Genomic DNA, 25,398 nt, shown 5'->3' with positions numbered 1-25,398 from the left:
ATTACATCAGCTGCGGCGTGTTAGCTTATTGCTTGCATTGTGATTCTCTCAACGGCAGGCATCGGCATCGAAGCTTTCAGGACCGGCAACGGACTGTAGTTTTGCGATGATTACCACAGCCTTTTCTCGACGTCAGCCATCAGTATAGTCGAGGGCAGGGGTTCTTACAGGAGCGTCCTCTCCGTGGCGTCTTTACACCGCCATCTTGCTTCCGCTCCACCGGATTTAACTCCGGACAGCATAGTTATCCAAATGCGCTTGAAGTGAAAAACTTTAATCATAAAGAATGTGCCATGCAAGCAGAATGCTTTGAGGTGTTCAAGAGTACATGAGCTTTTATCGATGCCCGTGGGATGTACAAATATTGGAAGCGTGCCATATGCACAAAAATTATCATTATGTACAAAGGTCCGTATTAGTGATATCGGTATCTGTGAAATATACAGGAAATTGTTGTGAGTGTGTTAATGTGAAAAAGGAGATGAAAGTCAAATTAACTTGAATGTAAAGAAAGAAAAATAGAGGAAAGAGGAGTGCAAATCCTTTACAAATTCGAAAGAGTGATACAATCTTACTCTTGTACATGTGTTTACAAAAAACATAACACTTCATAATGATCATTAAGCCCATCCGGGTCTACTGTACCTAAAGTTTTTATCCAATAGGTTTCTCTACGTGCTAGAGCTGTGTTGATGTCAATACCTGGACTACTGCTAATATTTTCCAGTACTGTGAAACGTAACTGAGGTATGGTGTGTCCTGTATTTCCCCAATGTAAAGCCAGGGGAGAAGTAGTGTTTTTATTTCTGATTCTACTTTTGTGTTCTATGATACGTGTTTTTATTTTCCTGCTGGTTCTTCCTACGTAAACTAAGCCACAAGGGCATTTGATTGCGTATATTACTTTTTCTGAGTTACAGTCAGACGTATGTTTCAATGTTATGGGATTACCCGTGTGTGGGTGCATAAATTTATCACCAAGAATCACATTGCTACATTGTCCACAGTTGTGGCATTTTCTCATCCCTTTGAATGGTTGTATTGGCTCTTCACATTTCAATTTCAATAGTTCACGTAAGTTTTTTGACCGGTTATGTGTAAACAGAGGAGGATCAGTAAAAAGATGCGAGAAGTCTGGTTCATTTTCGATTATTTCCCAACGTCTTTTGATTATAGTCTTGACTTGTGCCGCTTGAGCGGAGTATTTTAACACAAAGACTTCTCGTTGAGATGTTGTTTTAATGGAGGGCTTAAGTAAGTCCTTCCAGCATTTTTGCGCTGTCTTTTGTTCTGCTTGAGCTAATATCTCCAAAGGGTAACCCCTAGCTTGGTATTTCCGTTTTTGATCTTCAATCTGTTGCTTACATTGTTGCTCATTTGACGTGATTCTTTTTATTCTTGTGAACTGTGAGGTTGGTAGGTGTTTTTTCAATGAAAACGGATGAGCACTTGTGAAGTGCAGTGCACTGTTTACATCAGTAGGTTTCCTGTATACTGAGGTAAATAGACCCCCCGTGGTATTTTGAATTTCTATATCCCAAAAATGTATCTTTTCTTCTTGAATATCATATGTGAATTGAATTCTGGAGTTATGCGTATTCAATGCTTACTTACGTTCTATATTTTCTTACCTCATGAACACGATGAGCATGATCACTTTCCCACTTTCACGGAACCCTTCATGAGCACCTACACAGTTCTTAGAGTGCAAATCCTATGTCACTGGATGCAGTACACTTACTGCGTTTGTTGTGTTGTAGATTACTGTGGATTGGATCGATATTTGGAAAACATCACGATTGACAGAATTGACTCTCCTCTGAAGAAGGGTTCTGATTTCGAACCCGAAATGCATTGGGATTTCTAAAGTCAAGGATGTTGTTGCAAATTTATATATTTATGTACAATGTTATGTTATTCATTGAATGAAATAATGAAACATTTACTAGATTGACATATGATTATTAGTATGTTTATAAGAGTTGTAGACATGGGTTCATATCTTATGGCTAAATGATGATTCTAATTTAACTTTGTAAAAGTGACATCTCCAGAATTGCAATTTAAATCCTACTTTGTCATTAGGTCTGATTTTTTAATAACCAAATTTGTATTTATTTCTACAGTTGTGCAACAAATCCACACCTGACAACTACTCCCAGTCAAGTGACCAGAGACAGGCTGTAGGCACCAAATGGCTAAGGCAAGAAAATGGCAACTTTATAAAAGTGACATTTCCAGAATTGCAATTTAAAATCCTACTTCGGCATCAGTTCTGATTTTTTTATAACCAATTTTGTATTTATTTGTACAGTTCTGCAACGAATCCAGATGAATTACAAAAGACATAATAACTAGCCAGCCATGCACAAGAACAATGATATTCAGCCAGTGTCAGCATCAAGCCTGTGATGAGACCCCATCTACCCAAAATCTTCTCATGCTTACGGGCACAGTTCAAGGTCTCATGGATGGGCTGCTTTTGTTGCGCACACCTGTCCACGCCGTCAATGTGGGGGGGTTTGGGGGCCTCCATTTATGAGCAGTGTCCTGCTTAGCCACCAGCACCACCGCCCCAATAAAGATGTGCTCCATCTTAGGGCCACCCACATCTTTCAGCAATCCCAACAGTGCCTTTCTGAAAGTAAGAACAAGGCTGCAGCCCAAAATGACAGAAATCTTCCTCCCAGAAGGGGATGATGCCTGGGCAGGACCGCACTACATGATAAACGTCTGCTGCCAGCAAGGAACATATTGCACACTGGGCTTGGGAGGTCCTACCTGCCCGGTGAAGCTGCATGAAGGTTGTGTAGGCCACATGCAGGTAACTGAGATGGACCAATCGGATGCCCGTGGAAATAGCCAGTTCTCGGGTTGCCAGCCGAGTCTCGCACTAGTCCGCATCCTCACAATTTCCCACCCAGGCATCCCACCACTGACACACTCTACTGAAGTCTACGGAAGTGATCGGGGCTCTAGTAACCAAGGAGTGGTATATCGTGGAGTCAGCCCCAGATTGTATTCTCTACTTCAATAGTTTAGCTTCAAGGGGACTGAATTCCAGGAGTAGCATATCCAGGGGAACATTGGCCCACATAGCATGACACAGCAACAAATACTTGTCAAATTGGGCGGTGGATACCTGGTAATGTTCTTGCCGGTCCTGAAATGCCAGCATGTGCGCACCTACACAAACACCCCCAAGGTTGGTCATTCCAATCCTGTCCCACTGCACACAGCCCTCTAACCCCACAGTGTGGTGCACCAGGGTCCCCCTCCATAGGGCAGTGGTGGTCAGCTGGTAAGCTGACGTTCCAACCCACAAAATGAAGCACTGCCCTTCAGCATAACTGGGTCACACGTGTGCAATCGGAAAGAAGCATCCTTAGCCTGGCTGATGATGGCTGATTAGCCAGAACTTGTTCCCAGGATGCTTGTTTCCGGTCCAGGGAAGACATGGCTTGGCTGTTCGGGCTGGACTGTTCCCATGAGGCACAGGGTCAGACTGATTTGCATATGGCCATATCTGAACTGGGGTGGCGGAGTGAGCTAAAGACTGATGATGGATTAAACCCAGATCAGTTGACTGGGGGTGAGTGATTGCAATGTTCAATACTCTGTCCATCATCCCCTTTGGTTTTGCTTTGTTCACCCTAAGTTGGCAGGGTATGCCCAGACGTGGGTCCCTTGCTGTCCCTTGCTCACTTTGCCACTGGATTCAAGCTAGTCTGGCGGATGAAGGCTGATTAGCCAGCAACCAGTCCCATGATGCTTCTTTCTGGTCCAGGGAAGACAGGGCTTGGCAGTTCGGGCTGGACTGTTCCCATGAGGCACAGGGTCAGACTGATTTGCATATGGCCATGTCTGAACTGGGGTGGCGGAGTGAGCTGAAGAATGATGATGGATTAAACCCAGATCAGTTGACTGGGGGTGAGTGCTTGCAATGTTCAACACTCCGTCCATCATCCCCTTTGGTTTTGCTTTGTTCGCCCTAAGTTGACAGGGTATGCCCAGACGTGGGTTCCTTGCTGTCCCTTGCTCACTTTGCCACTGGATTCAAGCTAGTCTGGCTGATGACTGTTGATTAGCCAGAAACCGGTCCCAGGAAGCTTGTTTCCGTTCCAGGGAAGACATGGCTTGGCAGTTTGGGCTGCACTGTTCCCATGAGGCACAGGGTCAGACTGATTTGCATATGGCCATGTCTGAACTGGGGTGGCAGAGTGAGCTAAAGAATGATGATGGATTGAACCCAGATCAGTTGACTGGGGGTGAGTGCTTGCAATGTTCAACACTCCGTCCATCATCCCCTTTGGTTTTGCTTTGTTCGCCCTAAGTTGGCAGGGTATGCCCAGACGTGGGTCCCTTGCTGTCCCTTGCTCACTTTGCCACTGGATTCAAGCTAGCCTGGCTGATGACGGTTGATTAGCCAGAAACCGGTCCCAGGAAGCTTGTTCCCGGTCCAGGGAAGACATGGCTTGGCAGTTCGGGCTGGACTGTTCCCATGAGGCACAGGGTCAGACTGATTTGCATATAGCCATATTTGAACTGGGGTGGTGAAGTGAGCTAAAGAATGATGATGGATTAAACCCAGATCAGTTTGCTGGGGTTGAGTGCTTGCAATGTTCAACACTCCGTCCATCAACCCCTTTGGTTTTGATACATGTGGTCCCGAGTGCCGCAACGTTGCAGCTCCTGGCCAGGTCCCGTTTTCCTGCTTACCTGCTGACCAGGAAGCAGGCAGCCTCCTTTCCCTCCACTCAGCCAATCACAATGCTGCAATAGCAGCATTGTGATTGGTGGGGACGGCGCTCAGCCGGGTGCCTATGGGGAGACCATTTTCTCCATATAGGCTGCATGCAGCCTACATGGAGAAAAGGGAGAGTGCGCATGACTGGTTTGGTTGGCCCCAGACGGCCGACCAAACAGTCATGACCTGCAACATTGGGCAAGCCATGAGCGGTACCGGACCTGAGAACATTTTGTGGCAGCCTATGCAGCACCCCTACATATATACCTATTCCCTGCTGACGAGAGGCAACAACCTCGCAAAAAAACGTGTCCAGTGATGGCCAACGTGACAGTGATTGTTTTGCTCAAGACCCTGGCAGAGGCGCACCCGCTGATGCTTACTTCATGGACCATAATGCTTTGGGGCAACACGCAGGTAGGACAAGCAGTGTGCGACCAATTGGACTTTCTTTTATATTCAGGCTCCCTGGAGCTGGTGGGGCTGACGAGCCCAGGTTACGCACCTGCATGCCATGAGCGGTACCGGACCAGAGAACATTTTTTGGCAGCCTATGCAGCACCCCTACATATATGCCTATTCCCTGCTGACGAGAGGCAACAACCTCGAAACACGTGTCCAGGGATGGCCAACGCGACAGTGATTGTTTTGCTCAAGACCCTGGCAGAGGCGCAACCCGCTGATGCTTACTTCAAGGACCATAATGCTTTGGGGCAACACGCAGGTAGGACAAGCAGTGTGCGACCAATTGGACTTTCTTTTATATTCAGGCTCCCTGGAGCTGGTGGGGCTGACGAGCCCGGGTTACGCACCTGCATGCCATGAGCGGTACCGGACCTGAGAACATTTTTTGGCAGCCTATGCAGCACCCCTACATATATGCCTATTCCCTGCTGACGAGAGGCAACAACCTCGAAACACGTGTCCAGGGATGGCCAACGCGACAGTGATTGTTTTGCTCAAGACCCTGGCAGAGGCGCACCCGCTGATGCTTACTTCATGGACCATAATGCTTTGGGGCAACACGCAGGTAGGACAAGCAGTGTGCGACCAATTGGACTTTCTTTTATATTCAGGCTCCCTGGAGCTGGTGGGGCTGACGAGCCCGGGTTACGCACCTGCATGCCATGAGCGGTACCGGACCTGAGAACATTTTTTGGCAGCCTATGCAGCACCCCTACATATATGCCTATTCCCTGCTGACGAGAGGCAACAACCTCGAAACACGTGTCCAGGGATGGCCAACGCGACAGTGATTGTTTTGCTCAAGACCCTGGCAGAGGCGCAACCCGCTGATGCTTACTTCATGGACCATAATGCTTTGGGGCAACACGCAGGTAGGACAAGCAGTGTGCGACCAATTGGACTTTCTTTTATATTCAGGCTCCCTGGAGCTGGTGGGGCTGACGAGCCCGGGTTACGCACCTGCATGCCATGAGCGGTACCGGACCTGAGAAAATTTTTTGGCAGCCTATGCAGCACCCCTACATATATGCCTATTCCCTGCTGACGAGAGGCAACAACCTCGAAACACGTGTCCAGGGATGGCCAACGCGACAGTGATTGTTTTGCTCAAGACCCTGGCAGAGGCGCACCCGCTGATGCTTACTTCATGGACCATAATACTTTGGGGCAACACGCAGGTAGGACAAGCAGTGTGCGACCAATTGGACTTTCTTTTATATTCAGGCTCCCTGGAGCTGGTGGGGCTGACGAGCCCGGGTTACGCACCTGCATGCCATGAGCGGTACCGGACCTGAGAACATTTTTTGGCAGCCTATGCAGCACCCCTACATATATGCCTATTCCCTGCTGACGAGAGGCAACAACCTCGAAACACGTGTCCAGGGATGGCCAACGCGACAGTGATTGTTTTGCTCAAGACCCTGGCAGAGGCGCAACCCGCTGATGCTTACTTCATGGACCATAATGCTTTGGGGCAACACGCAGGTAGGACAAGCAGTGTGCGACCAATTGGACTTTCTTTTATATTCAGGCTCCCTGGAGCTGGTGGGGCTGACGAGCCCGGGTTACGCACCTGCATGCCATGAGCGGTACCGGACCTGAGAACATTTTTTGGCAGCCTATGCAGCACCCCTACATATATGCCTATTCCCTGCTGACGAGAGGCAACAACCTCGAAACACGTGTCCAGGGATGGCCAACGCGACAGTGATTGTTTTGCTCAAGACCCTGGCAGAGGCGCACCCGCTGATGCTTACTTCATGGACCATAATGCTTTGGGGCAACACGCAGGTAGGACAAGCAGTGTGCGACGAATTGGACTTTCTTTTATATTCAGGCTCCCTGGATCTGGTGGGGCTGACGAGCCCGGGTTACGCACCTGCATGCCATGAGCGGTACCGGACCTGAGAACATTTTTTGGCAGCCTATGCAGCACCCCTACATATATGCCTATTCCCTGCTGACGAGAGGCAACAACCTCGAAACACGTGTCCAGGGATGGCCAACGCGACAGTGATTGTTTTGCTCAAGACCCTGGCAGAGGCGCACCCGCTGATGCTTACTTCATGGACCATAATGCTTTGGGGCAACACGCAGGTAGGACAAGCAGTGTGCGACCAATTGGACTTTCTTGCAACATTGGGCAAGCCACTCCTCCCCAACCGAGACCAACCTGGCATACCCTTCTGCTTTCTCGCACTGCGAGAAAGCAGTGGGGCGACGCTCCTCCGCCCTAATGGAGAAGTCACCCCTGCCCATACTGCCGGATGATGTACTTGACTTTATCCCGAATGATGCACAGAGTTATACATGACTATTGGGCCTAGATTTACTATAATCTACGTGGGCACTTAATTGGCGCTGCCCAATTATGCGCTGCACCCGCATGCCCTCCTAATGGTCATTAAATCAATGTAATGCTTTGCGCCATGTGAGCACTTGTGTAAAATGTTCGAAAATGGATCCCCTTGGTCTGCGCGTGGATTCATGTCTGTCAGTGTGGATGGGTGTCTGGACTTCTCTTGAACTCTGAAAAAATGGGGGGGTGTTGCTGTGCTGCATGTTTATTCCGTACCTCTATGTGGAACCGCAACATAAAAGTCAAACCTGCTGGCTTTGTGAATGCTTTCACAGGGAGCTGAGTGCAAATTGCGCTTTATATTGTTTTTGCGCAGACATTTACCGTTAGCTTTTGGCAGATGATGTGTTTAAAATTCTAAGTAACAGGGACAAAAAGAGGGATAACAACCACCGAATGTAGCGCCTATTGTTACCTCGCAATTAATTAAAATGTCTTCAATATTTAAAGGGTTTTTCAGTATTAGTGAAGTGAGTGGCAAGAAATTCAATTTTACAAAGTGTGTATTTTATGTTTGCGCGCAGTCTGGTTTATCTGAGCAGGCCACTTAAAAACCATCCACTATCACTTTAAATCTTTGATGTCAATGACATCTGGCGCGAATTAGTTCTGCACCACAGGGGTCCGTCATTCAGGAACGCTTAACAGACTCATATTTTGCTTAGTTTGTAGGCATTTATGTCTAGGTAAGTAGTTCACATCTGGTCCATGCTTGTTGCAGGTTTTGGCCAATGGCATGAGTGAAATTAGTGGGTAGTTTCATCACACCTCACTCGAGGGCAGGTATATAACTAAATCCGTAAGTACCGGGGCAAATCGGGCTCACTTTCTGGCGGTTGCACCAGAGGCCTGGGGCAGATTTGAGGTTCTCCCGTGGAGCCGTGCAGGAAAGTTTGCACTGCAGTGGATAATCCAAACCGGGTGTTTTGCTAGACTCCATTTCACACCATGTTTATTTAGCTGCGTCAATGAGTAGAAACCGAACAGTATTTTCTGTATTTGTCCCCGTGTGAACCGACATTTACCCTCCCACATTGAGACTGGGTCCTGCCTTTTTACTCGGCGCTGTAAATACTCTAACTTAGATAGATAAGGACACTGTTATCTACCTCCGAAGTAATTACGAATGCTCCTGTGTACCGAAAAGCTTGTGCGCACGGGAGTCGTACTTAAACTTTCACTATTCAGGAAGTCAAATCGTGTAAGTGTTTGCCTTTCACCGTTAATTAGTAAGGGTGACTTCCTCCTGTAGCCTCTGTGTTGCTTAAAACTTCCGAATGTTACGTGGAAGCAGCAAGTGTCTCACTGAATACTAAATGGAGGAAGAAGCCAAAATTACAGTTTTTTGGAATCCAAGATAGACAGTAGTAGAGGAACCTGGCACCCACAAGAGTATAGATGAAGACCAGATCCAGCTTCAACAGGATTCCATGAGATGCAACCATGAGCATCCGCAGAAATTTTTCCAGGGAGGCTAACCTGGCAAATGAAGGGGCGTGGCTAATGTTAATCAATAGGGGCGGGGCTAAAATGGCACACAATCAGGATCGGGTAATGCTCAGGCCAAGCTGAGAGAAAAAAAGTGGTGAATTCTGCATTTGAAACTGGACAACAATTAGAGCACACTTATGAACCCTAATATTATCCCCCGGGCTCCTTAAAACTCATACATTCCCTGATACCTAAAATTAGCCCCCTGGCACCCCATAACCCATACCCGCCCTGACCCCTAAAATTGTCCCCCTGGCACCCCAAAACCCATACCCGCCCTGAACCCTAAAATGTCCCTCCTTGCAACCCAAAACCTATACCCACCCTGAACTCTAAAATTACCCCCCTGGTACCCCAAAATCCATAACCACCCTGAACCCTAAAATTACCCCTGCCCTCCAAAAACTCATACCCGCCCTGTACCCTAGCATTACCCCTGGCACCTCAAAACCCATATCCACCTGAACCCTAACATTTCCCCTGGCACCCCAAAACCCATACCCTCCCTGCACCCTAAAATTAACCCTGGCACCCTAAAACTCATACCCACCTTGAACCCTAAAATTATCACTGCCACACCAAAACCCATACCCACCCTGAACCCTAAAATTACCCCACTGGCATCCCAAAAGCTGAACGCTACAGGGCAGATTTACAAGCCCCTTGCGCCACTTTTGCGTCACTTTTAACATGGGAAAAGTGACGCAAAAGTGGCCCAGGGGGCTTGTAAATCTGCCCCTACAAGCTTACAATACATTTGCATATTTGGAGGGGACTGTCCTCCTTGATGTTTACATGCATGTAAGTCTAAAACACCGTCACAGAGATATGCAGCCAGTAGGTAATGCTGGTGATGCTGTAGAATGCATTAAAGTTACTGGAACTTACTTAAAAACTGCTGCCTGCTCTTCTGATACTATTCAGTGGAGTCGGGCTGATCAGCAGCACTGTCGTCCTGGCATCCAGCCGCTCCCGAAGGTCTCACTCTCTGGATAGGTGTGGGTCAAATGTCTCCTGGATTCTCCTTGACTGGGCCTCCTCTGCTTCTTCGTCAGTGCCCTTGGATGCAAAAAGAGACAGATCCATGGCCCTGTTCACCATTTATCTGGTGAGCAGCGCCGTGGATGTGTATTCCATACAAGTGCATAGACAGCAAGGTGAAAGGGATGGCAGTGCAGGTGACACTTTTCCTTTGTAAAGTCATTCCTGCTGGCGTCATTGTCCAGGGTGTGCTGTCTGTGCACTAGTATGGAATACACATCTATACAAGTGCACAGACAGCAAACCCTGGGCTATGATGTCAGCAGAAATTCCTTTACAAAAGAAAAGCATCACCTACACTGGCCATCCCTTTCCCCCTGCTGTGCACATCTTCCCACCCCATTACGAGGCAGTTAGAAGTGGTTATTTGTCATTCTGAGGGGTGTGAATGTTATGAGAATGTGTGTGCCTGTCTGAGACAGCTTCCCGTCACAGCACACACACACAGCCGCACCCGAGTACTTCACACAGGTCTTTAAATGACCATTTGGTAATGAGGCTTTGTTGTGTTTTCACCCCTACTTAGAGCCCCTGCATCTCCACTCTGCACATGGCTTTGGCTGGATGAATTAGCCCCCCTCCCGAAATTTGAGGGAGATGAGTTGACGAGGTTTAAAAGATGGGTGAACGAGGGATTGAAAACGCAGAGTGGTGACCGTGATGAGGCAGACATTTATTGCAGTTTCCTTTTCAGATGGGTTTATTGTACAAATCTAATTTGACAGACTCACAGACAGCAAATGCTGCTGCCTTTCCATGGCGTCTGAAAGTTTTTTTCTGGAAGTTGGGTCGACGAGCTGATTGGGTTCTTTTCTTCCTTCATGTGGTGGTGATGAGTGGGTTGCAGGGCGCCTGCACTTGTCACTTCTGTCATTGGTAGCCCCCTTCTTCCATCTGAACGCCGAGGATCACCGCCCTGCCCCCCAACCACCGACACCTGGAGGGGTCGCTGTGATGTCTATGGTGACCAACTGGCATGGGTGCAAATTCAGGACAGTGTGTGTAAAAATTCAGGACAAAGGGTCAAAATTCGGGACAAAAATTCAGGACAGGAGGTCAAAATTCAGGACAAAAGGTGAGGTTTACAAACACATCAGAGAAGGTTGCGCAATAGTATATAAGTAAATAGACAACCACTAAAGTAGAAGTGAAAATAAGATTATATTAGGTTGAGACAATTGTGCACTTCATGGTTTGTCAATTTACGTGCAGCTTTAAGCAAATGCGGTACAAAAGGGGGTAGTGATGGACGGAACATCTGAATCAATCAAACACTCACACCCAGTCAAAAGATCTGGGTTTAATCCATCACCGTTCTTTAGCCCACTCTGCCACCCCAGTTCAGACATGGCTATATGCAAATCAGTCTGACCCTGTGCCTCATGGGAACAGTCCAGCCCGAACTGCCAAGCCATTTCTTCTCTGGACCCGAAACAAGCTTCCGAGGACCGGTTTCTGGCATTCCAGCCGTCTTCAGCCCGGCTTGCTTGAATCCAGTGGCAAAGTGAGCAAGGGACTCACGTCTGAGCATACCCTGCCACACTTATGGCGGCCAAAAGCAGTACAAAAGGGGGTAGTGATGGACGGAGCATCTGAATCAATCAAACACTAACACCCAGTCAAAAGATCTGGGTTTAATCCATCACCATTCTTTAGCCCACTCTGCCACCCCAGTTCAGACATGGCTATATGCAAATCAGTCTGACCCTGTGCCTCATGGGAACAGTCCAGCCCGAACTGCCAAGCCATGTCTTCCCTGGACCGGAAACAAGCTTCCGAGGACCGGTTTCTGGCATTCCAGCCGTCTTCAGCCCGGCTTGCTTGAATCCAGTGGCATAGTGAGCGAGGGACTCACGTCTGAGCATACCGTGCCACACTTATGGCGGCCAAAAGCGGTACAAAAGGGGGTGGTGATGGACGGAGCATCTGAATCAATCAAACACTCACACCCTGTCAAAAGATCTGGGTTTAATCCATCACCGTTCTTTAGCCCACTCTGCCACCCCAGTTCAGACATGGCTATATGCAAATCAGTCTGACCCTGTGCCTCATGGGAACAGTCCAGCCCGAACAGCCAAGCCATGTCTTCCCTGGACCGGAAACAAGCTTCCGAGGACCGGTTTCTGGCATTCCAGCCGTCTTCAGCAAATGTGTAGGTCTTTTTGTGGTAACAAAACCGCCCCCACCTTTCCAGCTTCCAGAGAAAACACCTGATGCCCGGTCTGGCCAGTCTGGCCTTGATACCACCCTCCAATGGCGCCTCTCACCTTCACATAGACCCTCTCTCATGTGTATTTAATTTCTTCTATAGTGCTACTTATCCCAAGTATGTGGGGCAGAGTTTTGGAGTGCGTTACAACACACACATATTATATAGAGACAATCACTCATATAAATGGGAAAGTCAATGTATAGGAAATGTTGTTTAAGATAATGGGGCTTACAATGTGTAATCATACTTTCATCCATCATTCAGTCTTTCACCATTCATTCTGTCCTTCCAACTGTGTACCGAACAATGTCCATATTCATCCATTTACAAACCTATCCATCACGTTTCCTTCCATCCATCATTTCACTTATCTTTCCCTCAATCCACCCTTTTACTCATCCATCATCCATCCATCCACCCTTTCACCCTATACATCCATACACTCATCCATCCACTCTTCCACCCATCCATCCATTAACTCATCCATCCAGCCATTCACCCGTTCAGTCATCCATTTACCCGTTCAGTCATCCATTTACCCATCCCCCTTCCTCTTTCAATTCCCCTTTCACTTAGCCATCTATCCTTCCATCCACCCACCCATCCATCTACTCATCCACTCATGAATCCATCCATTGAGCCCATCATTCATCAATCCTTTCACTCATCCATCCACCCTTTCACTCCTTCACTCATCTATCCATACTTTTGTCCATCTACCCGCCCTTTCACCCACTCATCCAGCCTTACATCCACCCTTTCACTCATCCGTCCATCCATTCACCCATCAATTCATCAATCCACCCTTTCACTTATCAATTCATCAATCCATCTATCATTTCCCTCATTCATCCACCCATTCACTCGCCTGTCATCCACCCTTTCACTCATCCATCATTTCACTCATCTATCCAGCCATCCATTCACCCATCCTTTCACTTACTCACTCAACTTTTCACATTAATTATGAGACCTATCAAGAACTCCGCCCTCGCTGTAGTTCCTAAAGCAAGGGGTGGGGTGGAGCAGGGTTCACTATGCCCCTGCACATAGGCAATCTGAAAAAGTGGAAGCCATGAGTCATGCATGATGCACAGTGCCTTGACGTAGGGCGACTTTGACATGGTGTTGTTCCCAGAGCTTTAAGAGGGATGGAAAAACTAGGGGGATCTCTCCAAAAGGGTGTTTGATGTAATAAAATGCGTGGCTTAACACACATAAGCTAAAAATCTGTGCTTAATATAATGTGCCGCCCGACTGGTATTTTTGTTGCTTCTGTCATTGCATCCAGATATATAATACAACAAGTAACGTTACAGTTAGAACAAGTAACGTTACACCTACAACAAGCCAGCACGAATTTTGTTGCGCACACTGCATCACATTTTATGATGCAGTGCAAGCAACGAAATTAGTTTTATTTATTTTTACGTTTACTTACCTTTTAAAGTCCGTAATCCATACATTACTACCCCCCACCCTGCCCCTCCCCCTCCCCACGTCACCGTCCGGTACTCCCACTACCGGCAGCGGCTGAATGCAAGGAAAGACAGATTGAGTCTCCAGTGACATAGAGTAAATACTACATCCATTATTGAGTAGGAAAAGGCCATTGTCAGAGTGTGTAGGCTGCCATGTAAGTTTGGGAAGAACAAAACCTTCTACTGTCAGTCATATGACCCAGAGCAAGAGGGCTTCATTCAGGAGAAAGATGCAAATGACAACATTAGTATGGGGCATGGGAGTGTTAGAATCTTGGAACCAAGCAAAGGTCGTGTTTGGGTGAGTAAATATTATGCAGGCAGAAGGCAAATTGAGAGGACTGTCTAGAAATGCCAAAACATCCTATCACACCTAACAGATGAGGTTGGTGTGAGAACAGTGTGGCAGCGTTGTCATGCCAAGTCTGCATCAGCAACAGCCAGGAGTTGCAACAAAAATGAAGATCAATATCTAATGACATCCTTTTAATGTCATAAACGCAACTGAACATCTTCACTCGCTCTTTCATGGAGGAGACATGGCTGTTTTGCCACGGGATGTCTAAGAAATTCCCAAATGTCAGTTCAAGCTGTGACGGTCAGTCACAAAGGGGACCCTTAAAAAATGCAGGACACTAAAAAAGGTGGAATGACAGATGTGGGTAATCGAGGGAAAGCATCACTTGGGCAGCCCTAAAACAGACGGAGTCACCTCACCCAAATCGAACTTGCTACTCTTGGATGTGAAGATCAATCAGACAATCAGGGGGTTTATAAAGCACAAGCTACTCACCCAGAACGGGTCTCAATGCGCTGAGGGAAAGGGTGGCAGGGGAAGGGAGCGGGGGGTTCCGCAGATCCTGGTGGTTCATTGAGTTCCATCTAAGAGCCAGGTCTTGAGGTCCTTTAGGAACTTAGGGAGCGATGCAGTCTGTTGAAGGTGGAGAGGTAGGAAGTTCCATGCCTTGGCTGCGAGGAGGGAGAAGGAGTGCCATCCTGTTCTGCTTTTCTTGATTCGAAGAACCATTGCTAGGGAGAGCTGGGCCGAGCAGAGAGAGTGCTTGAGAGCGTGAAACGCGAGGCAGTGGTTCAAGTTAGCGGGTCCGGTGTTGTGGAGGGCATTGTGTGCTTGGGTGAGAAACTTGAAGGTGATTCTCTTCACAACTGGGAGCCAATGTAAGATCCGTAGGTGTTGACTGATATGGCAGTGGCGTGGTAGGTTGAGGACTAGTCTGGCGGCGACGTTCTGGACATTTTGGAGTTTGCAGAGGAGGTTCTTGTTGATCCCAGTGTAGAGTGCGTTGCAGTAGTCCAGTCTGCTACTGATGGTGACAGTTTTCCTGTGTTCGGGGGGATCCACTAGAAGGTCTTACGGAGGAGGCGGAAGGTGTGGTAGAAGGAGGAAGTGATGGTGTTGATCTGGCTGTCCATTTTGAGTTCGGAGTCCAGGATGATTCAGAGGTTGCGTGCCTGGACCGTGAGGGAGGGGTGGGCCCCGAGGGTTGGTGGCCACCTGGTGTTGTTCCAGGCGTCGGGGTGTGGGCCCATGATGAGTACCTCGGTTTTGTCCGAGTTGAGTTGAAGGCAGCTGTTCTTCAATCTGGCGACTGCTACCATTCCGTCTTGGAATTTGCTTTTGGTGATGTTGGGTTTGTTCGATAGGGAGAGGATGAGTTGGGTGTCGTCTGCATATGATGTGAAGTTGAGTCTGTGTGCTCTAACGATGGATGAGAGCGGGGCCATGAAGATTTTAAACAGGGCTGATGAAAGATCCTTTTGGGACTCCGCAGGTGGTTGGAGTCGGTTCTGAGGGGAATGGAGGGAGTCTGACTTGTTGCGTTCTGCCAGAGGGGAAAGAGAGGATCCAGTTGAGGGCCTTGTTCCGGACTTCCACTTCGTGGAGTCTGCGGGCTAGGGTGCGGTGAGAGACGGTGTCGAAGGCCACGGAGAGGTCTAGGAGGATGAGGGCCACAGTCTCTCCTCTGTCGGCAAGGGCTCGGATGTCGTCTGTTGCTGCGGGGAATGTGGTTTTGGTGCTGTGGTTATTCCTGAAGCCTGGTTAGGAGGAGTCAAGGATGTAGTTTTCTTCATTGAGGGCAGCGAGTTGGCAGTTGACAACTTTTTCCATGACTTTGGCTGGGTAAGGGAGTAGGGAGATCGGTCTGAAATTTTTGAGGTCGGTGGGGTCCGCTGAAAGTTTTTTCAGGCAATGGTTGATCTCTGCATGTTTCCAGTCATCGGGGAAGGAGGCGGACTCGAAGGAACGATTGATGATACCTTGAAGCTCGATGGCGATGATGTCTGTGGCTTTGCGGTAGATGTGGTGGGGGCAGGGATTCCTGGGGGCCCCGGATTGGGTGGATTTCATTATTCTCAGAGTGTCTACGATGTTGAGGGTGGTCCAGCTGTCTAGTGTTGTCCGTGTGCTGTTGGGAGCATTGGGAGGGGGTTCCTCGTGGTGGTTGTGGTCATCAAAGTTGTCATAAATGGTCTTGATTTTGTAATGGAAGAAAGTGCGGAGTCTGTTGCAGAGGTCCTGGGAGGGAGTGATGTCTGTGGACTCGCTGTTGGGTTGGCCAAACTCTTTGATGATGCCGAAGAGGTCCTTGATTTTGTGTGCATTGGTGGAGATTCTGTCCTGAAGAGCTTTCTTCCTGGGGAGTCTGATGAGCTTGTGGTGGGCAGCGGTAGCTGTTTTGAAATTTTCGAGGTTTTGGAGGTCCTCCACAGTTTTTCGAGTCAACTGCAGGTGTGTGTGGAGTCTCGGAGTCAGTTGGAAAACCAGCTGGCTTTCTTGGCGTGGGACTTGGAGGCTTTCTTGAGGGGGCGATGGTACTGGCGCAGTCGGTGATCCAATTGTGTAGATTGCGGGCGGCGGTGGTGTGGTCATCGTCTGTGGTGGTGGGAGCGGAGCTGGCGATGGCAACGGCGAGCTGGTTGTCGGCGATCTTGTTCCAATTCCTGCGCAGAAGCTGATACGGGCACCTGCGGGGGATCCTAGCAGCATAAAAACGGTGGAGGTGATGGCATGCGGCGTGATGATGTTGGTGATGGAGTTGGAAAAAGGAGAGCGGGTCCGGGTGGTCTGTAGATGAGGGTGCCTCGGAGGGTGGAGGACGGGTTGATATGGATCTTGAAATGGAGGTGTTCCATCAGGTCTGTGGACCTGTCGGAATAGGTGCTCAGCCGGAGATTGGCCTTGTGGGCAATGGCGATGCCTCCTCCAGGGTGGTTGGGGCGATCCTGCCGGGTGAACTTGTATCCTTCTGGGATGGCGATTGCAATGTCTGGTCCGGAGGCGGAGTTCGTCCAGATCTCGGTGAGGAAGTCGATGTCCGGGGTGGTGCTGTTGAAGTGGTCCCAGATTTCTGTGGTGTGTCTGTGGAGGGAGCAGACGTTGAGGAGGATGCATCTCAGGATTTGGGGTGCGAAGGAATTGTTGCTTGAGTTGTGGAGTAGTGTGGCTCAATGGTTAGAGCGGCAGACCCTGATGCAGAGGTCTGGCCCGGGACCAGGGTTAAATTTCCGCCTCGGCGTGTCTTGGGCTCAATTTCCTCGGACCTGATAATTCTCGCCTCGGTGCCTATTCTAATCATGGGTCCCACTCTGCAACTCTGGACAATAGCTTGCTTAATCTCCACAACGGCCCCAACAGCGCTGGGATGCCTGGCTTCACCTCGGGGGTGCCCAGGAGTGGACATTTCACAGGGAAAAGCCAGGAAGGGTTCCACAGCGGTATGCGTTACAGCACCAGGACACCCAAGGGTATTAGTGCGCTTTACAAGTACAAATTACAATTACAATTACTTGAGGGAGGTGTAGGGTCATGGGTCTCGGCGAAGGTGAAGGCGTGACGACAGTGATGGCAGGTGAAGGGTCCATTGGTGTCGAGAGGTGAGGAGAGCCTGTAGTTATAGTTCTTGCCAGCGTTGAGTTTGTGGAGAGCCGAGGAGCTGTAGCATTGGAAAGCCGGAGTACATGGGGTCCTGGCGCTGGTCGCGGTCGGGTCACGAACGGGCACAGACGGGCTTGCCTTTGGCGCACCTTTGGGGTGTTGGCGGTGCGGCCGGGCAGCGGCCTCTGAAGAACCGGGTTTTCAAGTACCCAGCGGCGTCAGGGACACGCCCAGAGTCCTCTAGGTTCCCTTGCCTTGGTATACAGAGACACGGAATACTTCTTGGTGGCGTCAGAGATTAAATTTATTAGCTGCAGCTAGTAGCAGAAATCCCAGTAATACAGCACGATGTACAACTCAAGAAACTGCTCAATTTTACTAAGGCGAGACATCCCTATTTATACACAAAAAGGTACATTTAAAATGCACACCCCTGCACCAAAATTCAACCAATAGAAAGTACATGACATCACACAGCATCATACAGTAAAGCTCATTTTACAGTGTCCCAACCCACAAGTTAATATTTAGGCATATCTAAAATATTAATCTGAAAAGCCCACACAAACCTTTAATTGAAAGCGTAACCCATGAAATGAAGGAACAATAAAAAAAGTAGTTTCAGATAATATGCAAGATTAAGAAAGAAGTAAAGAAACTTTAAAAGTTAACAAATGTCTTGAATAGTGATTCGAAAAAGTAAATAACGATCTTGCAGGGAAATTGGCTTGGCAGGGTCAATTCCTAGGTGAAAGGCCAGCTTCTAAAATTAACTCCAGCGCACGAAGAAAATCCCTGGTTAATGTGTACATGTGATTAACAACAGGTCAGATTGCTTGGCTCACAAACTAACTTCTGAAGCCTACATAGAAAGCAACACTAGATGGCAGTCACGACACATAGCAAAAACCCAAGTTTCAGAAGAGAAAGTCTTTGAGGAAAGAATACATTTAGATGTTGTTTAAGATCAAGGAAACTTAATGGTTAACAAGGTCCTAATCAGTAATTGGAAAACTCAGTCAACCATCAGCTAGGGAAATTAGTTTTACAGAAAGGTCAGTTACAGTTGAAAAGGGTTACTCTCTGCAGTTCATTCAGAGACACAGAAACCCAAATTAATATATGCACGAAAAGCCACTTGTTCGCTGGGCCCACAGCACTGGCCTACGTAAGGGCAAGATTAAAATGCAGACAGGTTTGAGAATTTCAGAACCACAGACCCTCCTTTCGCCATTACGTAGGCAATAACCTAAACTCATGTCAATCTGAATCTAGGTCTATATCTATTCTCATCAGGTCATCAAGGTGTTGCTGTAACATCATCTTAGTATCCTTCACTTCTCTCGGAACTGGTCTTCTCACACAGATCATAGCACAAAGACTACAAATGGCGGGACCACACTGGATGCATAAACAACACGAGAAAAGGATAGCTAACGCCATACCAAGGAACGTCAGAATCTTCCATCCCCATTTGGACAATGACTCCCATAACCATCCCATCAATGACCAGTCTCCTTCGTCCACATGAATAGACTCAGAGATCTTATGTAGTCTAGAGATGGCTTGGTACACTGTCGGGGCATTATCTGGTATGAAAACGCAGCAACTAGATCTAATCAATTTGCATACCCCACCTCTATCTGCAAGTATAATATCTAAAACAAAACGGTTCTGTAATGTCATAAGGCGATCCGCTTGAAGCTCAGCTGTAATATTGCTAAGGGCACCTGCAGTCTCATTTATAGTGGCCTCAACCACTCTCGTAAGCTGACGAATATTCCTACTATTAGCCATAGGACCCCAAAAGGGTAGGAAACCCTTAAAGAAGTCTCCAGCTTCTTGTGCGCCAGTATCTTTCGCATCGATTACACCTCTACCATATCTTGTCTTATGGTAGTCAAAAACAGCAGTGTATGTAGGGGGAAGCAAAAATGCCACATAACATGTGCCAGAAAAATCAGATGGCAACCATGTGTATGCTCTATCATGACAAACAAAATACGTGCCTTTAGCTGGCACGAACGGAGGGGATTTCTGGGACGTATAAACGTATGTGTGAACACACACACTCTTACCAAGCTGAGCTCTCGGATTCTGACCATTACCTTGCAAACAAAGATGACCTCGGTGGGGTACAATCCAAATAGGAGGAGACCTTCGCTGCCTTTCTTTCTCCGTCAAGCTAGCACTATATGTCGTTTTATTCCAACCGACATATGCTCGCACCTCATCTCTAGGGATAGCGTTATACGCATCGATATCTCTAATCATATCAACTATTCCCCGTATCAAGGCATTATTACTTGCATTGTCTTTGACGGAACGTACAGGAGAGGCTTCATTCGCATAGATAAACATTGATTGGAGTGCCCAAACTGACCCGTTAGGCGAAAAAGGCAAAACCAAATATGGCATTCCCTTATCTATAGTATGTGGCATAAGACCACACACCCAACAATTCATGGTATTTATGACTAGCTGATGCTGATGCAACATTTGTATAAACGAATTGTTCACAAATTCTAATCTTCGTGTCTGTTCATGTTCAGGTAACGTATGAAACTCATGTGAAGAAACAGTAGAAAAAGAAAGAGTAGGTTGAGAAGTTGGTGCAGACGTCAATTGTGTAGGAGAAACAAACCAGAATATAGTAGCTAATAGAATACATAAAAGTATTAAAATAGATAAAGCTATACCACACTTAGAGAACAACATTCTGTAATATCGGTTTTTCATCTCTTGCTTTTTATCATCATTCCTCAATACAATCTCCATTTTCTAATGTCGCTCACGCAATCTTGATAGAGTACTTCAGCTGTGATTATTAGCAGGTCATAGGGACACTGCAAGTCCTGCAGACCTACTGCCACTACTCAGGTCACAAACTGAACCGTTGGTACTCCTACGTGACCCTGCAACTGGCAAATGGTAACCAATCAAAAATTTAACAGAAAACCATAATACAATGTCAGAAAAAGCAAGAGAAAAAGAAAAACAAAAGTCAAATGCAAAACACTTGAAGAAATTGTCTCTTTTTGGTCTCAGTGTGGGAAAAAAAATAAAAATAAATGTAATGTTCAAAGTCCCTTTATTTATTTCGAGATCGGAGGTTGTAACGTGATTTAGTCGGCACACTTTGGTCGGTAAACAAAAGTTCAGGTTCGGTAGTGTCCAATCTCAAACGTGGAGGAACAGCTTCTTGTAGCACATTGTCATCCTCGCGTTCTGACCGTGTCCATGTCAAATGAGCATCACTAAAAGGAACAAACCTAGGAGTTTTTTCACATTCGGAATCGGCTATACCTTCCCTCACCCACTTGTCATATGGTAAGGGCAATGGAACCTTTTTTGTATGGGTGGCATGCACCCAGTTTTTCTTGCCAGCTACTCTAACAGCAGTTCGAGTCACTAACAAAACTAAATGCGGTCCAGTCCACCTCGGCTCCAAATTCTTTGTTCGTTGAAAATTCTTCGTAAGAATGTAGTCGCCGGGTTGAATTGTGTGTCCTGGATCCGCAGTTGCTGTCGGTAGACTGTCATAGACCTGTTGGTGGAGAACACGTAATTTAGCAGTCAAGTCATGTAAGTAATCCACCAACATAGGGTACTCAATACTGCTGTATTCTTTAGGACGAGGCACACCCCAAACATTTGCAGGACGACCAAACACAATTTCATACGGACTAAGTCCCACTCGAGAATGCACAGTCATCCTTGTTGACAAAAGAGCCAACGGCAAGGCATCCGGCCATGTAAGGCCAGTGCTTGCTTGGACCTTAGCTAATTTCAGCTTCAAGGTACCATTGTAACATTCAACAAGTCCAGCAGACTGGGGGTGATTCGCTGCATGGAACTTCTGATTTATTCCTAATCCAGAACATACTTTCTTCATAATTTGACCCACAAATTCACTCCCATTGTCTGACCATACGATTCTCGGCAAACCATACCTAGGGAAGTACTCTCTCAGCAAAACCTTGGCTGTAGACAAGGCAGTATTATCCTTTAGGGGGTAGGCCTCTATCCACCTGGAAAAGGCACAAACAACCACAAGGACATACTTCAAATTGTTGCATCTCTCCATATGTATATAATCTAGCTGTATCACCTCAAACGGATACGTAGGAGGAGCAAAATGACCAGCTGGAGTTGGAGTTCCCTTACCAGGATTATACTTCAAACAAATCATACAATGTTTCACCACGTTCTCTGCACATTTCGGGATTCCAGCATTCTGCCAAACTGGAGCCAACAACTTGCATATTCCCTTCGAACTTATGTGGGCCATTCCATGAGCCATTGTAACCACTGGGAGCACATACGCATCTGGCAACAGCCATCGCTGGTGTTCTGACAACTCAACCCAACAACCTGTTGAATCCAACATACCCGTAGTTTCTCTCCAAACACTCACTTCTTTCTCAGTCGCTTCAGCCTGAATCATTTTCACACTTTCTATTGTGTCTTCACACATTCCACCAGCCATAACCCAATTAGCTGGGCCTGCAACATACATACGGCTCATCATGTCTTTCGCCGTTTCCTTCGCAACTTCATCCGCAAACGCATTCCCTCGACCAACATCGTCCACAACTTTCTTATGCGCACTACACTTCACAATTGCAATCTGCTTCGGGAGAGTGAGAGATTCCAAAAGTTCATTCACCAACTGCCCATGCTGTATTTTGGTTCCGTGCGAAGTAAGGAACCCACGCTCTCTCCACAAACGCCCAAAACTATGGGCAACTCCAAACGCGTACTGGCTGTCGGTGTAAACATTCACTCGCTTTCCTTCTGACAACACACACGCTCTAGTCAAGGCAAGTAATTCTGCTGCTTGCGCAGAATTCTGTGGTATGCGTGCTGTCTCAACAACTGTATGTAAAGTTGTAATAGCATACGCTGCAGTCGTTTCACCATTTGGAAGCTTAAAACACGAACCATCCACCCATAGGGTACCATCAGCATTCGTAAGGGGAGTATCCCTTAGGTCAACTCTAGCTTTCGTTTCTTCCTCTGTACGAAGAAAACAATCATGCTTTTCTTGAGGATCCGTCTCTGTAGAGATCGGTAACAAAGTGGCTGGATTCAGCACATTACAACGTTTGATGTGAACATGGCTAGCCAACAGTGTCAGCTCGTAACCTGAAAGACGTGCACTAGTAAGGTGCTGTGTCTTAGTCCTGTTTAATAAGGTATCCACTGCATGTGGGACCATTACAATCAACGTATTGTCCAATACCAAACCAGCAGACTGTCGGATAGAAACAGCCGCTGCAGCTGTAGCTCTCAGACAACTCGGCAACGCCTTAGCAACTGGGTCTAACGTAGAGGAGAAATACGCGCATGGACGTTGCTTGTCCCCAAACGTCTGTGTCAACACTGACAACGCACAACCTTCTCTCTCGTGCACGTACAACGTGAAAGGCTTACTATAGTCTGGAGTACCCAACACAGGAGCCGAACACAATGCATCACGTAGTTCAGAAAAACTTTTCTGACATTCGTCAGACCAAGGAAGAGGATGCGGAGTATCTTTCAGAGTCAATGCTAACAAAGGTTTCGCCAACAGTGAAAAATTGGGGATCCACTGTCTACAATACGATGTAATACCTAAAAAGGCACGCACTTCTCTCTGTGTGGATGGTACATTCATTTGCACAATCGCTTGAATTCGTTCTGGGGTCAATCTCCTTCCCTCCTTCGACAAGAGATGACCTAAGTAGGTCACTTCTTGGCGACAATACTGTAACTTTGAAGGTGACACTTTATGATGAAGGTCAGACAAATACCGCAACAAAGAAAGAGTAGCCTCTTTACAAATCTGTTCATCAGCAGCAGTAACCAACAAGTCATCAACGTACTGAATTAGAGTAGCACCAATAGGTAACACAAATCCATCAAGCTGAGTTTTCAACGCCTGACTATAGATGGAGGGACTTTCACAATAACCTTGGGGAGCTCTCATAAACCCTAAGCTTCGGCCTCCTAATGAGAAGCCAAAAATATCCCTGCTCTCCTCAGCAATAGGAATACTGAAGAAAGCATTCTTCAAATCGATGACAGAAAACCAAGCTGCCGAAGCAGGAATCAAAGTCAACAAAGCAGTGATATCAGGTACCACAGGAAACTGTGGCACGACTATCTTGTTTACCTCTCGAAGGTCAATCACAAACCGATACACAGGTGGCTGAGAAGCATCAGTACGTTTAAGGATAGGCAAAACAGGACTGTTACAAACATTACCTCTTGTTTCCTCAACTACACCCTTCTCAACCAGATCATAAACAATCGCTAAAAGAGCTCTCTCACCATCACTCGAGATCTTGTATTGGGGAATACGAGGTAGCCTAGCATTCGATTTAAGTGTGACAACATAAGGTGGAATTTGCAAAAGACCAACATCATTTGGACCTGTAGCCCAAAGTGTATCAGGAAGCGAACGTAATTCCAGTGGCAAACAATCCTTAGACAAATACATTGGAGAAATCACTTTCCTACCAAGGGTAAGTTGTACTCCTGAAGGAGAACAATGTAATGTCGCATACAATCTTTTCAGCAAGTCCAAACCCAACAGGTTCTCACCACAACCAGTCGTTAAAATAAGTGGAGCTTCCAATTCACAAGGGCCAATCAAAAGGGACAAAGGACTAGAAACCGGATTACGAACTGGGGCGCCTGAAAATCCTACTGAAACATTGGTCAAGCCAGACAAAGGTGCGCCAGGAAGTTTAGAGTGCATAATAGAACTCTTCATCGCACCAGTATCCAAAAGAAAAGGTTCTACCACACCTGATGTAACCACTTCAACATAAGGTCCACTCTGGTCTACTGGAACTGACACTACTCCCTCACTTTGTCCTTGGCTGTCCTAGTTATCATTATAACCAGAACTCTCACCTTCGACATAGTAATCCTCAACATAATACTGGGCAGACTGACCACTCGGAACATTCTGTCTGTCAAAATAATTCGCAGAATTCTGTAGGGAAGAGGAACGCTCAGTCTGAGAGATCACACCACGTCCCCTACCCCTAGGAGCTTGCTGAAAACTACCATGACCTCTTTGACCAGATACACCATTCGCACGCTGTAACAAAGCCGGGCAACTATTCTTGTAATGACCTTCCTCTCTGCAATAAGCACACTGATTAGGGCCAGGAAAGAATCGCTGTACATAAGGCTCGGGCTTCTGTAACAATCTCTGAAATTGTGGAGGTTGCTGAAACTGAGGCTGATTCTGACGAGGCGGATAAGCTTGCTGCAAAAGAACTTTTGTCTTTAACTCTTTAGTTTTTTTCTCCACTTTATCCTTCTCATCTTTATCCCTATTCTCGTAATATTGTGCAGTAGCCAATATCTGGGCCGAAGAAGAGACAGCCCATGAACTCTCAGAGTCCTTTAACTTATTAGAAAGTTCAGGAAGCAAATTAAAGACAAATTTATCCACAAACAACCTTTGACCACCCTCCGTACTCATATCCTGACCACTATGATCAATAAACGTCTCTTCAAACCTAGTGAAGAAATCAGATACACTCTCGTCTTTCTTCTGCTTACATGCTGCTAACTTATCCCAATTCACTCGTAAAGCGGGCATCATCGTTTTCATCAGATTAATAATTCTACCTGGTAATTCTGAAACTAGAGGTTCAGGTTTAGCACCTCCCTCCTGTCTACCATCTGCAGCAATAATATTCGCCC

The sequence above is a fragment of the Lissotriton helveticus genome, chromosome 8 (assembly GCF_964261635.1).
Source record: "Lissotriton helveticus chromosome 8, aLisHel1.1, whole genome shotgun sequence".
Lineage (NCBI taxonomy): Eukaryota > Metazoa > Chordata > Amphibia > Caudata > Salamandridae > Lissotriton > Lissotriton helveticus.
The sequence above is the reverse complement of the archived record's forward strand: the minus strand, read 5'-3'. Positions refer to the sequence as shown.